This window comes from Triticum aestivum, chromosome 1A (genome assembly GCF_018294505.1).
Source record: "Triticum aestivum cultivar Chinese Spring chromosome 1A, IWGSC CS RefSeq v2.1, whole genome shotgun sequence".
Taxonomy (NCBI): Eukaryota; Viridiplantae; Streptophyta; class Magnoliopsida; order Poales; family Poaceae; genus Triticum; species Triticum aestivum.
The window spans coordinates 96,678,374-96,697,412 of record NC_057794.1 but is presented as its reverse complement, the minus strand read 5'-3'; positions in this window follow the sequence as shown (position 1 = coordinate 96,697,412).

The window sequence follows — 19,039 nt, the reverse complement described above, 5'->3', positions numbered from 1 at the left end:
ATATTCCTCCCTCATAATTATTTTAAGTAGCATCATGGATAAATTAAACAATATAACCATCATATAAATCATTGCTTTCATGATCTACAAGCATAGAAAATTTACTACTCTCCACATAAGCAAAATTCTTCTTGTTCGGAATAGTGGGAGTATCATAAGAAACTCGAATACTACAAATTGTTTCCACATTCAAAGAGTAATATTCAGGAAAAGGGTAATCATAATCATGACAAGTTTTATAAATATAATCATCACTACTTTTTATAGCATAAGTATCATCACAATAATCATCATAGGTAGCAACTTTGTTCTCATCATAATCGATTGAAACCTCTTCCAAGATAGTGGAATCATTGCTAAATAAACTCATGACCTCTCCAAATCCACTTTCATCAATATAATCATCATAAGTAGGAGGCATGCTATCATCATAACAAATTTGCATATCAAAACTTGGGAGGCTAGAAATATCATCTTCATTAAACATAGCCTCCCCAAGCTTGGGACAGACATTAATTGCAGTAAATATATTCTCAAACATGTCATTCTCATCAAACATAGCATCCCAAAGCTTGGGCCTTTTCATATTATAAGCATAATCACTCTCATCATTAATAGTATGGATAGCACCAATAGTATAGCAATTATCATCATCACAATGAGTAGTAGGAGCAACATCATTTGGGGGGGTACCTTTCTACCTTTGCTTCTCCGTCTTTTCTTTTTCTTCTTCACATCATGTGTGGGTTTAACCCTCTTTTTTGAGCTCCTTATTAATGAGATTGGTTGAATAGAAGGCTCCTCCTCGTTGCCTGATTCATCATAAGAAATAATAGGAGGATATTGGGAAGTCTCTTCCCTTTCATTAGTATTCTCTTCATCTTCTATTTGTTTTCTTTTCTTTATGTAATTGGCCATATAAGGATTTTCAATGCAGTTCACCGCACAATACATAAAAATTTCTTCTAGATCAATATCGAGGAATTTCTCAAGGTTATATTCTGGAATATGCTTAGTTATACGTTTCATTTCTTCATAACCCAAGAGGAAACTAAGTTCATTATGATGTGCAAGGGAAATCAAATCATCACATTTTTTGGTCACGATACGATCATGAAACAATTTGCATTTGAGATTTAAATGACCATGTTCATTGTGTAGGGTAATGCAGCAGAAAACAAAAAAATTCTGACCTACGCACTAGCCCAGGACCACTATGGAGACTACATACATGGTTTGATCTTTTTTGCTACCGACTCGTAGCGCAGCGGGAAGTAGAGTCGATGACGATCGGCGGTGCAAATCCCCGCAGCTAGGATTTACAACCTCCCAACCGCGAGGATGTATACCCTCATCTACTCCTCAGACAGCCCTCCGGGAGGCGGTCGAATAGCCCCCGGACGGTGTCGCGGACAGCCCTTCGGGAGGACCTTCGAAACTCGAACGGTCACTCAAACAGCCCTTCGGGAGGACCTTCGAAACTCGGACGGTCTCACGGACAGCCCTCCGGGAGGCACTCACGAACTAAGACCGAAACTATGATCTCTCTATAGAGTTTCACACATACGGTGTCATCAATCCGGCAGGGCTTCGCCGTCCAGAACTAGTTCCTACCGGAACCCAGACAACCTTTCAGCTCTACGAAACTATTTCACGGGGAGGGAGAGAGAAGCCAGATCATTGCATGACACTTGTATGTGAGAAGGGATGAGGAGAATGGTAGCCCCTTCTCCTCCTTTTATAGGCCAAGGCAAGGGGTGGGGTGGTGGAGGAAATACCAAAACACACATGCTACATGTCCCACATGAAGGGTGAAATGGTAACTCAAGTGGGGCACCAAGGGGACACCATGGAGGCACCCCCTTGGCCAGCCACAACCTTGCCCCCTCCCATGGGGGGCAACAAGTCACCAACATGTCTCCTAGAAACATAGGTGCTCGCTAGACAAAAAGCCACCAAACATGTAACCCTCGATTCGTGGGATCTTGTCCCCTCGTGCTGAGACAAGATGTTTTCCGCGAAACATTTTTCTGAAAAATTCCAGAAGGTCCCAGAACATTTCCGGCACACTCTAAAATTCTTCTGGGCATGATCTGAAACATTTCCGGTGTGGTGATTTTTATCAGCGAAAAGCAACAACGACGGTTACGACAGCTCCGGAACATTTTTGGTTTTTCTCTCCGAAAATTCCCAAAAGTTCCCAGACCAATTATGGGGCCCTCTAAGAATTTCTAGGCGAGTGCCGAAACCATTTTGACCTAATAATATATTCCGAAACAACTTTTTGGTTTTACCGAAACTCTTTCGGTGTTCTCTCTCCGGAACTCTTCCGTTGTCTCCGAAACTTTTCCGGTGACTTTCTCTCAGACTCCCTGTCTAGTATTCGGCAGATAGATGACCCTTAAGCGTGTGACCCTATAGGTTCAGTGAAGTATAGACATGACCTGGAACCCCTTCCGATCAATGATCAACATCGGAGCCGTGGACACCCATATTGACCCCTACACCCACACGAATGAATATTCGCGTGAACCTCCAGTTGCCGTGTGCTATTCCTGTTGCTTTGTGATATGTTACAAATACCCGAGGTGAGATTTACTTGCATCCCCATGGATCAACGACTTGTCCACTATGCTAGTTACCTCATTACCGGTTTTGTTCTCTTTTCTCGTTTCTGTGTTGCGGCATCCCTGTGATCAAATCACACTGTGTCTGGCCAGACGATGATGGATATCGTAACACCGAGAGGGCCCGAGAATATCTCTCCATCGTCGGAGGAGCAAATCCCAATCTTGAGCTATCAAGTTACTTGACACACTTTTCCATGAACCCGTAAGCCGCCATAATAGCCACCCATTTACAGGTGACGTTTAACAAACCCAAAAGTTTATGAAGCAAGTATGAAGAAACTCGATACTCTCATGGTATAAGGAATTATGCAAACGTTAACCATCTCTGTGTTATGTAACATTAACTTGTGACGAACGAATATCATAGCGTAACATCAATCCGGGTCGATTCAACACAAATGTTCTCTTAACATTGTGCCCTCAAAGTTGCTGGCATAGACATGCCCATGACCAGGAAAACAGAATCATCATGCAACACTTGAGCTAGTCTTAGAGGCCAGACTAGGAATACTTCTTACCGTTTATTATTCCACATGTGCATATGAGTCTTCCTCCGAGCCTCGTGTTATTGCAGACTCGAAAACCATAGCAATTATAGCATGGAACATAAACATAATTATGAACATGGAGATAAGTAATAGCATTTATTATTGCCTCTAGGGCATATCTCCTACAGACTCCCACTTGCACTAGAGTCAATAATCTAGTTAATGGTAATGCACTTTACACCTATGGCATACCGGTGTAAAAATTGCTTCGCATGTGGTATAGCCTGATTTCCATCGGATCTGAAAACTTCAGTTCCGTGTCTATCTCTGCATATCCTCGCGTTTTAATGCTTTCACAAAATTCATATTTTGTGCGGACTTGGATTTTATGTATGTGAATCACAGGTCGAACCTGGATTCCTTAGACTGAGTTATGGAGAAACTACCTACAGAATGTCCTATTGAAAAAAGCCATCTTGGAACCATACTAAGTTCATGAATGAACTATATGATTCAACATCTTGTTTGTCGCTTCTAAAGCATCAACATACTTAGTCATTTGTTATAGAATTCGCCACAGTATCCTGTTGGGAACAATTTCCAACTACCGTGCCACCATATTGTGTATTACACAAAACTCTTAACTTAAATCGAAAATCGCATGGAGAAAAGATGAAGACTGTATCGATGTATCATTTTACAACAAACTCTTCATGATCTCCGCTTGCGAGAAAACATATCATCAGTACTTACTCTAGTACTCAATGACATCTTTCACTGTTGTCCCACGATCAGTACTTTGATCACTTTAGTATCCATACTCGCAACACCTTGGGAGTATCGGACATATCTGGTTGTTTTACATACCATGGAGTACATGATTAATCCAAACACAAAAGTGTGTGGAATCTGCATCATGTATTTTGCTCATCAGTGTTTTGGGACACTAAGTCTTGCAAAAAACTCTTCCATGTGACTCCGGCAATAATCACTCCTTGGCGGTTTTAAATGCTAATAGGTTTTAGCACCTTGTCAATATGTATTCATTGCTTAGCCCTATTAGGTAAATCTATTGCCATAGATCATTATGCCTAAGCACTTCATAAAAAAACTATTTTCAAATGAAGTCCTAATTCATGTTAAGAAATTTATTTCCAATTAACAATGTGTCAAGCACACAAGGTTTTTAGAAATAGTATTACGCTCCCACTTACTTTCTTAAATTACAAGCATCTTCGTTACCCATTGATGAAGTCAGAACCCTTTGACCATTTCATCAAAGCACGAAGATTCAAACTCCATTTTGCTCTCTTCTGTCCATCGCTGGAACTCTGAAGTTTGCACCCTTACTAGCATCCTCTGGATAGACAAAATGCCTTGGACTGTAACACATGCAAGTCCTTGGTTTCATTTCCATCAGATGGAAATCCTATTGTCATCCATGTTTCATATCTCATGATTGAAATATGTATTAATTGCTAGTTCAACCCGAACCGACTTTAAGCATCACTATGATGAAAACAACCTCATTGCAGTCAACTGTTGAACTTGTTATTTCAACAAGTCGAGCTTTATGGATAAAACATTTTTATCCGTATCAGTTTTAAGTTCCATAAATATTCATTAGACTCTAAGTCTTCCGAAAGGTGTATCAAGGTTTTAATCTTGAATCACTTATATGGAAACTAACTCGGGTTGTATTGGCATTTAGCCAATTCCGGAGTCAGGGCCCATCAACGCTTCCTTGTGTATCGTAGGTATAATGTTGTATAACAACAATATCTCGTTTGCGCACCTGAGAGGTTTGCACGAGCCTTGCCTACGTGGTTCAGCTACAAGTTCGACTGAAGTTCATGCATTTTATTGTAGATACTTCCGTATCAGTCACAGTAGGAAACTCTGGAATTACTTCCAAGGTCTCTTTCCTTTGATCTGACGATGAAGATACTGTTTATCTCGTCGAGTTGCACTATTCTTCCACTCACCTTTTTGAAAGAACCATTCTCTTTAAAAGCACACCATTTCGCGGCAAAACACTACAAAAAAATACACTTCCGTGATGATACGTGTTTGTCATAGTAGGTCGCATTTTTTGCCATGCATGTACATCCATGACAAATTTATGACAGAATCAAGATAGTCATACATGTGCTGTCATAGAAGTGTTCCATGACATTACCAAAATTATCATCACGGAAGTGTCCACTTCCATGACGATAAATCGCGCGTCACAGAAGTGCTTTCGTCAAGGGTGACCGACACGTGGCATCCACCGTAATGGAACACCATTAAGCTATCAGGTCGGGTTTTGGATCCGATAACCCATTAACAGCCCCGACCAATGGGGATTTTCCACGTGTAAAATCATCATTGGCTAGAGGAAACACGTGTCGGCTCATCGTTGGGACAGATGTCATCCACTCACTGGACAGAAGGCGCCTATGATACGTCGACACGTGGCACGGCCCAACAGTGGCCCATTCCTGTGAAAAGGCCGGCCCGTTTGACTTGGTCAAAAGCTGGCGGGCCGGCCCATGGAAAGCCTGTTAACGGCCTGTTCGCATATAGCCCATTTACAGCCCGCTAACCCAAGGCCCGTTACGCCCTATCCGAATTAGGCCCAGTAGCATCATCTGGGCCATCCAATATGATTCCAGCCCGTTTTCACTTCTGGCCCATGTATAGCCCATGACGTCTTTCGGCCCATATGAGGCCCTTTGTAACTCTTGGCCCATTAGCGGCCCGTGCTGAAACTGGCCCGTAATGAACAGTGTATTACTTTACACCCATTAACGGCCCGTGGTGAAACTGACCCGTAATGAACAGTGTGTCACTTTATACCCATTAACAACTCATTATTCTGTTGGGCCGTTTCCAGCCCAAGTTAACTTTCGGCCTTCTGAGGGCCCATTTATTCTTGGGCTCATTTGCAGCATTCGGTTACTTACGGCCTGTTACTGTCATTTTCTGCTTGTGGGCCAAATTCAGCCCGTCCTTACAGTCGGCCCGTTTGTGGACCGTTAGTCTGTTGGGCCATTTTCATAGCATCACCAAATACGGCTTATTAATGGCCCGCTATGATCAGCCCATAAAACATACGATTTCCATTAAAGGCTCGTCTACAGCCCATTAAAGGCCCGTACAAGACCCATAAATGAGTCGGCGGCCCATGGATCCTACGAGACGTAGAAGGCCCATGGATCCTACGAGACGTAGAAGGCCCATGGATCCTACGAGACATACAAGGCCCATGGATCCTACGAGACATAGAAGGCCCATGGATCCTACGAGACGTAGAAGGCCCATGGATCCTATGAGACGTAGAAGGCCCATGGATCCAAGGGCCCGTGAAGGGCCATGGTCGGGCGAGTTGGCCCCCGTTTGAACGATATAACATATTCAAAGAATTATCCTACTCAATACTATCACCTCTAAGAAGCATACACTATACAACAAAGAGATCAAGGCATAGAAAGGTAGAATAATCCTGCACTATACAATAAAGAAATTACAGCCAATTATACCCACTGGGCATTATAGTTTGGCATAGGTGATAATAAAGCATACACAAATAGAAAATTACATACACTGGGCAAATACAGCTCATACATCATGGACGCGCATCAACTTAACTCCATTTGAACTATAATCTCTTCAGAAAATAGGATTGGCTGGATTCAGATAGCACAAATTTCAGTTTGCAAAATCTCCAATTCCTTCATGGTTACCTCAGTGTCTTGTTTCATTTTTTGACTCCTGCATCTAATACCTGCATGTCCAGCTCAAGTTGTTTATTATACGTTGACAATCATGTACATGTTGTCTTGCCACCTCTAGTTGATGCTCAAGAACATCAGCACATTCCAATTCCAATCATAATCATTCGGTAACGGCCATGCCGCACTGCTCGCAGATCTTTGTGTTGATGTCACTTCATCCTGAAATGTTTCTGTAAGTACACATGACTAGGGCAAAAATATAGTTACAACAGTGAAGCGAACAAGACACTATTTTGTACTACATGGCAAAACAGGACTAACAATAATGTTACACGTCACTTTCAAAAAAAATGTTACACGTCATGAAGCATAAGCAGGTGATATTTTAAAAATTATAAAAAAGATAGTCTGTGCAGCCTGCATACAGAAATCCCTCTTAGCTCACCAGAGGAGCATGATGTTGGGGCCCAATCGAAAACACAGACAAGTTACAAATTTAGACAGCACGTTGCGTATAAGTAAGCAAGCAGTTGGCCATTCTGTGCCTCAATTAAAGTCTTAGGGAGCATAATGAACAGCAGAGGGTTTCATACAAACATACTACAGCAGGCAAAACTATGCAATCATTAGCGTAGTATAAACTAGATTGTGAGCCTCATGCAATAATAGTTGGTTAATAGACTTCAAAGCTTCAGGCACACTTCGGCAGAGTAATTAAATGGTAAGGCCTTTAATTATGTCAACTAATAGTGATACAAGTACCGAACATCAGGCATGATTATTTGGGCATCTCATTAACTGAGGACAAATAAAGCAATTGAAAAGAGAAAATTAACTATGCCTGAAACAAACAAGGAATTGAACTGTTGAGTTGCATACAGTGACTTACCTTAGCAGGTTGAAGAGGCTCAGCGCAGCTCCTACTTCTCTTGCAAGGCTCCTTCCTAACATCTTGTACTTGGAAATCCTCAATCTTATCTTCATTGCACCCCCTCTGCAAGGTGACACAAACTAGTTACTCGTCTCCTTGGAAGATAAATATGCATACTTTCCAGTCTGTGAACACAAAAGGATGAGATTATAACAAAACAACACCACATAATGAAACATGCCGCATCTCTTGCACTTGCACACAATGAAATGAGCATTTACTATGTCTGCACTATGTAAAAACTAGGCATACCTTCGAACTGGATCTCCAGGTACTCTTGGAGAGCCTACTGTAGTGTACAGCCAAACCTTTATGTCACCTATGAGTTAGACAAGGCCCCACTACAGCAGCCCTTAGTGTTTAAATCGTTGACAAGCTCTGTTAGAGTGTTAGGTCAAGAACAGCAAGTAATCAAAGCAAACAGTCCTAGTATGGCTGGCTGATGCAAACAAGCAATTGAACAGATGTGTGAGCAAATCTTACATATCAAGAAAAGAAGCAAAGAAGGAGGCTTAAAGACCATCACTTGACTGACCAGATTTAAGGGGCATTTAAACATCATGTGCAACGTATGAACTAACATAAACATTGCATATTCCAGATTCTACAATGGAATGCACATGTATTAGGTTATGCCATGTATGATGATGCCTAAATGTACAGATAGCAGGCAGGAGTGATTCATCATTGCACGCACAATTGAATTGCAGGTTAAGGGCCAGTTTGATTCCGCCTTTTCAGGGCATATTGTCAAAATAAGCCATAAAAGATGTAAAGAAGTCATTTTTGAGTTATGGGCTTGGGCTTAACTAATTTCGCTTTGGAGGGGGGTGTTTCGGGTAGAACCTCACTAAAAATTGAAGGGAAGGGGAATAGTGAAATGACTCTGTTGTCTGCCTATATTACACTCAAAATGCAACTGCTGACGCCCGTGTCACACCTGACCCTCAAGTAAAAACAAACACGCAAGCATTCATTGCCCTGCCCGCTTGCATCTCCTCTCCCCTTTCCCTCTACCTCGATCCCCTGCCTGCAGCACTAGGGTTCCTCCAGTGAGTCGTCGCCATTGGTCCCATCTGGTCTGGTCCTCGACGATGCTATGTCCAGCTAGGCTACATGGCTGGCGGGTAGGGGCAAATCTCCCTGGCTGCTCCTCCCTCTGGCGCCGCCCCTCATTCTCATGGTCTCCAGCAGCTGCTCCATTATGGTTCATCCAACGCACTACTCCGCCAGGCGCTGCACAACTACGCCTGATGCCACACTACGGCAGAAGGCACCTTATCCCCCCTTCCCTCCTCTCAGGCCATGGCCTTGAGGTGCTATTGAAGGATGAGCTCATCCAACAAGGTGAGGATCTCCTCTGATTTTTTGCCAAATTTTCATTCTGATCCACTATACGATGAATTGCTATGAGCTGCTTTGCTGCTGCTATATGATGCATTGCTATGAGTTGCTCCTGCTGCTGCTATATGATGAATTGCTATGAGCTGCTGCTGTTGTATGATGAGTTGCTATGAGCTGTTGCTGCTGCTATATGATGAATTGCTATGAGCTGCTGCTACTATATGATGAGTTGCTACAAGCTGCTCCCGCTGCTACTATATGATGAATTGCTATGAGCTGCTCTTGCTGCTGCTATATGATGAATTGCTATGAGCTGCTCCTGCTGCTGTTATATGATGAATTTCTATGAGCTGCTGCCGGTATATGATGAATTGTAGACTGCTGCTGCTGTATAATGAGTTGCTATGAGCTGCTGCTGCTGCTATATGATGCTTTCAGGTGGTGCTGCTATACGATAATAACTAGCCACTTGGACCATCGAATTTCAATAAATAATTGTTCTTCATTTGGGTCATGTGTTCTTCGTTTAAATTAGGCAATGGGATCTCTATGGAAAACATTGACCAAAGTAGATTGTGCCAAGTAGATGGTATCTTTGTATTTGCATTTTGAGCAAATAGTGATGGTCTGTTTTCCTATCATATTAATTACTGCACTGGGTTCAATTTGTGATGTTTGAAAGTCAAATTAATTTCCATATGGGCAGCAAAATGAAAAAAATATAATGCAATCTAGACTTTCCACTGATCATACCAAAGATAAGCTGAAAACGCAATGAAAAGAACTGGTTGGCTTATTACATGGAGCTTATATTCACAGGTGCTTATTTTCTTAGGATAACTCATAATAACTGTCCCTAAGAAACTTGGCTAATAGAACTGGCATACAAATAACATGTCACAATGATTGCAATGGAGGAGTGACGTACCATAGCACACTGTATAGGCTCACCGCTGCCTCTCCTTTTTTGCGATGTTCCATGAAATTGCCACATACATCTTGTACTTTTTCATTGTGTAACCCTATCTGCAAGTTGACACGGCTAATTTCAGACATCTCTACATGATACTACATTGCATATCCCTTGCGCATATTTAAACCACCAATTAACGATTGTGTGCGTACCATAAACTAGCCATGACTCTGTATGCTGGACTAGCAGGCACTCTAAGGGAGCCTAATGTAGTGCACTGGAATTCCTACATGCCACCTACGATTTTGTGTAATGTACTGCCCCTGTTCCTAAATATATGTCTTTGTAGAGATTCTAGTATGGACCACATACAGATGTATATAGATGCATTTTCGAGTGTAGATTCACTCATTTTGCTCCGTATGTAGCCTATAGTGGAATCTCTAGAAAGACTTATATTTAGGAACGGAGGTACGAGGTAGTATCATGTATGACATCTACATATCTAATTTAGCAGCCAGTAGTAGAAATCATTGTCTGCACAATGGGATTACTGGTCGAAAATCCTAGCAAAGCACGCTGGCAAGCACAGAACAATACAAGAGAGAGAGGCGCGCTTACAAGATCATAGCAATGCCTCAGTCTAGGATCTTGGTTGGCCAAGCTGTTAGATCCAGAAGAAACATCGTCCTTGTAGTTTTTGCCAGCTGCATAACAGGTAACAGCGACCGGTTAGTATATTTGAAGTACATCGGGCAGGTGATGCTGGATGGGTTTAAAGGTGACAAGTACCTAGGCCGTGGCGGGTGCTTGGCATCTCTCCAGCCAGTGGGAACCATGTTAGAAACATCGAGGGTGATGACGCTGCGCTGGCTATCGGGGTCCGGTAAGGAGATCTAGAACCGTCAAGTAGGGTGTTTGTGGAGCGGCTCCGGTAGGGTGGACTACGGTGTGGGCGAAGCAGATCTGTGGCCGTGGACGAGGGCGTAAGTGAAGCTGCTCCGGTGGTTGGGTTAAGGATGGTGTCGACGACGCGGATCTGCGGCCGTGGACGGGGCATCATAAGCTGCTCCGGTAGTTGGGTTAAGGATGGTGTCGACGATGCGGATCTGCGGCCGTGGACGGGGCGTCAGAAGCTGCTCCGGTGGTTGGGTTAAGGGTGGTGTCGACGATGCGGATCTACGGCCGTGGACGGGGCACCAGAAGCTGCTCCGATAGGTTGGATGAGGGTGCGAGGAAGCGGATCTGAGGCCATGGACTTGTGAGTTGGCAAAGCGGCCCCGATAGGTTTGAGAATGGTATAGGCGAAGGTACTCCGGTAGGGTTGACGATGGTGTCGGCGAAGCGGCTCCGGTAGGGTTGAGGAAGGTGTCGGCGAAGCGGCTCCGGTAGGGTTGAGGAAGGTGTCGGCGAAGAGGATCAGAGGCCATCGACGGGGGCGTCGGTGGGGCGGCTCCGGGGGTGTGGACGAAGCGTCTCCGGTGGGGAGTACGAATGAGTCGCTGCAGATGCGCGGCGGTTGACGAGAGTACCGGCGAAGCAGATCCGGTGCCGTGGACAAGGCTGGCACTGAATGGGATGTGGTACAGTGGTGGATGAGCAGTCAACTTGTTTCTAGGGGAGGTGGGAGGGGTAGGTGCGGCCGCAGAAGCAGATCCAGCGAGGTGGACGCCGCTGGCAGTGAATGGGCTATGGTACGCTGGTGGATGAGCAGTCTAGGGTTTCGAGAGGGGAGGGGAGATAGGGCGATGAAGTACGGACGGCGTGATGTAAGATGCTCTGGTGCTGTGGAGTTAGTCATTTTTGCAGGAGGGGAGAGGAAATGGGGGTGCCATATAGTGGGGGAACCGGAAGTTACCAAAGCAGCCCCGACCTATCATGTACATGAGGGCAGTATTGTAACTGTTGGTCTCCGTGAACCAAGGACAAAAGGGGGATTTCGCATGCTAAAGACTAAGGTGGCGGAAATTTTAGAAGGAGGCAGGAGATTTTGCCGCCCGCGGGATCGTTCGTATCCAGTTTCAACTAATTTTGGACCATGCAAGCGGGAAGGTCATGCTAGACTGTGTACATGGGGCACGCGTCAGCGGTTAATAACTGGTGTGAAGTCCACCCCAGAAAAAAGACAATAACTCGGGATGATGCACCGATAACTTGGACGTTCACATGGGCGCGGCCAATCGTACAGGTGTAGTGGAGCATTCACAAAAAAAGGGATCAAACACTCAGCCTATGTATTTCTCGTGTAAATAGATAATTTAGTGCCATTGGTTATTTACTTTAAACATAATGCATTGACGTGTTAGTGTAGAGGCGCACAAAAAGAAATGGATATTGTAGTCAGCTACTTAAAAGTGTTACCTCATATGATTACATAGCCTCCATTTCATAAATTGCGTACCCGTTGAATTCATATATGAATATTACATATATTACTTCAAGACTAATGAATTTGAATGCAAGAGTATCAATGGTGCATGTACATGATAGCTACATTGGTTGTTTGAAGAAACATCACTGTAACTTTGGCATGCACAACTGAAAAGGTTAATTTAAATAGAAAAAATGTGATATGTGAGTGTCCAATCTTTATAGCGTTGAATCTATATTATACCTTTGGCCATGATACGAAGTAGATATTGACTTATGTTCAAGCGATGCACGTCCACGATCGCTAGATAGTGATACGTGAATGAATTGTGCAATCTCTCTCACACGCATACATATCTCATTTCCCTGTGGGCATCGGAATCACACACGCGCACTTCGTGTATTTCTCTCCCTCTATAAGGGTTAAATTCGTCTTTCTACCCCGTCCTACAAGTCTCTCACATAGAAACACACACGCTCTCTATGTCTAACACGCCCACCCCTTTAATTCCGCCCACCCACAACCACTAATGTCTCAAAGTATAATAATGTCTCTCACACATATGCTATCTACCTATCCCTTAATATAGCTAGGTATGTGTCACACAAACTCCTTCTCCCTACTAGCAAGATGCCCATGCATTGCACGGAAAATCAAGATGCATTTGTATGAGAAGTTTATCTTGTGGGAGAAAAGGATGAACGAGGGAATGCCTTATTTGCAAATGCGGAGAGGGGTGTGGGTATCTTTTTGCAAAATTGCCATAGTTTCCTTCCTGTCCGTCGGATATAAATCGGATGGCCTATATTGCAGGATGGCAGGAACACCATCATCACCAACTCTGTTTTTTTATAAGAGTAGAGATATGTGAGTATCACTGCCCCCCCACACACACCCACACTTCCCAACACCGAAGGAGTAGGGTGACACCTCGATCTTGATACTAATCTATCGAGTGGCTTCTCTCTCAAACATACACACACACACACTACCCGGCACCGAAGGAGTAGGGTGGCACATCGATCTTGATAATAATCTATCAACTCCTCTTTCAAACACACACACACACACACACACACTCGCTAGTTGTGCCTCTGTGCCTACCGCGCACACCCTTGATACGTCTTTCTCTACCTCCCCCCCAACAATGACAGTAGAAGGGTAACAACTCGATCTGATCATAATCTGTCAATTGGTTTCTCTCTCAAACATTATGTCTCGGTGCCTCGCTCAGTAGCCCCCTCGATATGTAGACTTCGCACGTGTGCACAGCTGTAGTGACGATGATGTTGAACCCAGTGTGCCTTGTTTTTACCGGCCTCATGTGATAGTTTCACCCTGTTTTCTGTTAATTAACAAGGCAATCTTTTCTTTGTTACTACTAGTGAATCTGAAATCATTCGGGGTGGACATAAAATATATCACTTAAACCCAATTATCGCAGCAACTATTTTAAAAGAAATTAGCTAGCTACCTATGCGTTGCACGGAACATCAAGATGCATTTGTATGAGTAGTTTATCTTGTGAGAGAAAAGGTTGAACGAGGGAAGGCCTTATTTGCGAACGTGGAGAGACGTGTGGGTATATTTTTGCAAAATTCCCATAGTTTCTTTCCTATCCGTTAGATATAAATCCGATGGCCTATATTGCAGGATGGCATGCACACCATCATCACCAACTCTGTTTTCTACTCCCTCCGTCCGAAAATACTTGTCATCAAAATGGATAAAAAGAGATGTATTTGTTCTTGTGCAACGAACTGACCACTGCATGTCATGTTTGATAGTCTCAAGTCATTAAAAGCATACAAGCCCCACATCTCTTCTTGGTTGATTCCTCTATTTATGTCAAAAAAATAAGAAACAACATGAGAGTTAATGCACCACGCCTATGTGTTTACTATTTGGTTTTCATAAGATGACTTAATACTCACCTAGACGGAGGGAGTATTCGATTTGACAGCGGGCGGCACAGTTCCCGATATGGCTTTAATGCAGACGAGGGAGGGAGTAGCGGTTCCTGATATGTTGAACGGCCAATGCATCCTCCTTCAATTAATGCATGAGGGAAGTAATGGGAGGAGGTCCAGGAAAAGAGGCTGCACGATGTGAATGGAATGCAGTTTGCCCTCATTGCCCTCATATAAAGGCGCCCCTCCATTCCAATGCATCTACCACATCGTATGCACCTAAGCATTTGCCTAAGCACCTACACTAAGTGCAAAAGAGCTCACTCCAGACCCATGGCAGCGATGCGCGTGAGCGGCCAGCGGCTGCGCCAGATGGTCCACAACACCGGCCTGCGGCATGGCGCCGAGGATCTTCTCTAGACGGTGTTGGAGACCGGCTGGTGGATGGCTTCCGTCGATGCCAACTACGACTCTCAGTTGGACCAAATGATCGTTGCCACCAGCAACAAGTTCACCGTCCTCAAGAAGCTCGTGGACGACATCACCGTACTCCTCCATCCTGCGGGCCCAGACTCCTCATTGCCTGCCACCCTAATCGACCTCCATGGCCGGAACCTCTTTCAAGAACGGGTGGCCCTGTGACTGCCCGCCGATGCCACGAAGAATGTCCACCTGGAGGTCGCGCTTGCCGCGAGGCGCCTCGCCCTGCAAGAATTCGTCGACCTACACATCCACGTGTACGAGCAAATCGTGTACATAGGTATCTACAAGGCCAGTGAGGACGCTACGATGTTGGCCTTCCTCAACCGGCTGGAAGCCTTGGATGCCTTTGCTGAGAAGCACCTCGACCTCTCCACAAAAGCCGCTGCTCCTTAGCCACCGGTCGGTGTCCCAGCGCACTAAGTTGAGGAGGAGGAGGTCGTACGTTCGTGGATCCATCTTTCTTCTTGCCTTCTATAACCACCACTACGATCGCATCATCGTCGCCTTAATTCTTATTGTGTTGTTGCATTATCGTTCTAGTCAATACCGACATGTGCGATCCCTTTGCTTAATTATATGCATCACTGTAACTAGTACTCCATCCGTCAATTTATAAGTTGTCCTTACCTTTTCCATCAACTTCGTGCAACATGCGGGCATCTTGCTAGAAACTCTAGAATATGTCTATATAATCCGTATGTGATAGTCCATTTGAAATCTCAAAAAAGACAAATATTTAGGTACGGAGGGAGTACTATATTAGGAGTATATCAAAACAATAGTGATTTCTTTCAAGTTTGTGAACAAATACTACTATTCTACTACTTTGGATCCATCGCAATGCACGGGCACATTGCTGGTAAAAGGAAAAGGACTGCCGCATTCGCGTCGCACCCCCATACGCCCGGGAATCAGGAGTACAACACGGCACGACACATAGCTTAGGGAAGGCGTGTTGCCTAGCATTTTCACTTTCATGTGGGACCGCCATTGAGCAAACTGACACCCTGCCCGCCGCTGGGTTGGAAAACAGAAACGAGGGGAAGATCTAGCTGTAGCACGTAAGCCAAGAAATTTGGTGTCAGACAGGGCTCGTTGATAGAGTAGGAGCATTCTGTACTAGTACTACTCCTACTAGTACCAAGTTTGTACTCCTAATACTATATTACTAGTATTACCACTATACAACTAGTAGGTACATGCATAGCACAACATCATAGGAACAAAAAACGGGAAGATCTTGTTTTGGATGATTTATCTTTTTTTCAATCAATGTAGTATGAATAATATGATGTGGGGGCACCCATGAAGCTTATGTGGCTTGGTTGCATGGCTACGGAAGGTTAGAGAAAAATAAATAGATAATGTGTTTAGAGTGCACTCCACTAAATAGATATACTTTGGATCCATTGCAACGGACCGGCACATCTATATCTATACCCCATATATAGTGTATGAAAAACTTTGAAAGTTGGTCGTTGGATGAAGCCAATCCGATGGTACAAAGATGGCAAATCCGAGCACTACTAGCCGTTGGATATCATCCACCAGATTCTGCCACATGTATAATCTAGAAGACTCCATGGTTGAACTTAATTCATGACTAACTTTGCCACAACTAAGCTCAGGCAAAGTTATTAGTTCTTCAAAATGAGAGCCACAAGTTGGCAAGCCTAAGGGAATCTTGCCACATTTTTTGTGTGTATGTCATGTGGGGCCTTAGTGTGGCTTGCCTAAGGTGTGGCTTGAACCAAACACTCACCTAAGTTAATCAAACTTGCCTAACCTTACATTCCACCTGATTTTGCCACATGTTAGAATCCAGAAAGCTCCACATGTAGAAGCATAATGCACAAACCACCAGAATCTCATGCATGCAATGCACGTGTACCTTACTAGTACTAGTTGGTAGTAGTAAGAAACAAATTCCAGTTTTGGCACGAGCTCGTACTACGGGAGCACCACAAGTTGGCAAGCCTAAGGGAAGCTGGCCCACATGTCATTCTCATGGTGGTGGCATGGTTCGCGACTCACTCGTTCGAGATGAATCGGCCGGTGGTGGCGTGGCCGTGGTGAGGGTGCCACAGCTGGGCGTCGGGGCGTTAGGAGGCGTAGATGGCCACACCGGCGGGTACTACATAAGTACTCCAGCTGAGGATTGATGCCCGGGACGAAATGTGTCACAGCCGCTGGATGAAAATTCGATGGTGTGGGAGTACGGATCGGAGCACAACAGCGGAGCAGGCAAACCGCGTCCAATTGGGTGTGTCTGTGGTAGAAAGTTGATGGTCGCCGTAGTTCAGCTGGCCCACATGTCATGCACACAAAGGCAGAGGAGCGGTGGGGCCGAGAGGGATGAGGGGCATGTCGGGGGGATGAGGATCCCCTGACGCGAACAATCCTACCATTCTGTCATTGGCATGTGGGACCCATAAGCGTGGGTCCCACCTATCAGCGAAGGAAAGGCAGAGCAAGGTAGTGATAGCCACGTTAGAGGATCCATGTCCACGTCGGGGGACGTCATGCCGTGGGTTGGAGCGGTGTCGTGGGAATCGCGTGTGGGTGTGGCAGTGGTAGAAACAAGAAACGTGATGGTCGTCGTGGTTCAACTTCCATGGACAAGCTGTCATGTCTGCTGACACATGTATATCAAAATTAGAGTATTTATATTTCAAGCACGTGAACAAGTATTATTCTACTACATTGGATCCATTGGCTGCATATGTACGGGAGGGTGCCAACATCAATTTGCACAACATTTACAACGGTGACACCGTTCCCGTAGAACCTTTGTCCAACATTGGGATCAGCCATGCAACGGGCCACCGCATGAATTGGTACGATGGAACCACGGTGAGATTGAATAAGATAGCACGAACCTTGCACATGGCGATCAAAGGCGGACCATGCTATCTGCGGCCGATTTGTTGCCGTACGAGTAGAAAGACGTTGTGCTCCTTTCTAACCGCATCTTCGCGGTGACAAACCAGGGGACTTATTTTGTATGGAACACATCCTACGATATACTCCCTCTCTCTCAGTTTATTTGTTTTGAATCTTTTTGTTTTATAAGTTTCAAATTCAAATTTAGAGCTCCCCATCACATGTTGAGATTACAATGTCCATTAAATCATTGCGTGCATGTATAGTAAAGAAACAAATATCGAGTTTGGCACGAGTTCGTGCTGAGGGAGCACCACAAGCCCTGGCGCAGGAGTTACATTTCCCTCTCAGGCCGTCGGGACTGAGCTTCAGCGCCTTACTACACCTACCTTTGAGTCAATAACATGTGGACCCGATAGGTGAGTGGTCCACACGTAATGCTCCCATAGGCAGAGGGGCAGTGGGGCCAAGAGGGGTGAGCCACAGGTCGGGGGACGTGTGGTTTCATGGGTTCGAGCGGCGTCGTGGGAATCGTGGGTGGCTGTGGTAGAAACTTGATGCTCGCCGCATTTTAGGTGGCCCACATGTCATGCACACAAAGGCAGAGGGGCAGTGCGGCCGAGAGGGGTGAGGCGCACGTCGGGGGGCGTGGTGCCATGGGTTGGAGAGGCGTCGTGGGAATCACGAGATTAAATGTGATCGTCGCCAACTTCCATGGACAAGCTGTCATGTCTACGGACACATGCACTACATACCAATCACTGGAAGGAGTAGCAGAGAAAGCTATATATGCGGATAAATAGTTCCTTATAGTCAAGCGGACCCACGCTACTACTCTATTCCAAAGACATGCACACCATCGAAATAGTCCATCTATATCAATATACACCGAGAGGGAATAATTTTTTTTACAAGAGAGGAAATAGTTCATCCATCCATAATGTCCTCCTGCTGGTGCAGCCTTTTCTTCTTCTTCTTCTTCTTCTCATTCTCTATGGGAGACGGCTTCGCAACAAGCTCTTTGGACCTTGCAACTATCTTGAAACTCACACGGGCATCGAGGGCAGCATATTTTATCCGCTTGTACGTCAAGGGATAATTCTCCCATCCAGATGACCTTAATGCCACCGTCTCGTCACCCTTCTAAAGATTTGTACCGAGCACAAAATTTGCTATGTCGAATAGGGATGGTGTCTATTTATCACAATCTTCTACAGGAATTTTGATTCTGGTTTGTAGGTTGGTGATGCTTTTCAAATCAAGGTTGTACGGCTCCAGCTTCTGTTTGTCCCCTTTGATGGCTGCCCCACAGAAGTATACGTCCTCTCGAGACAAGAAATCATGAAGCTCACCTGGTATGGAGGGCG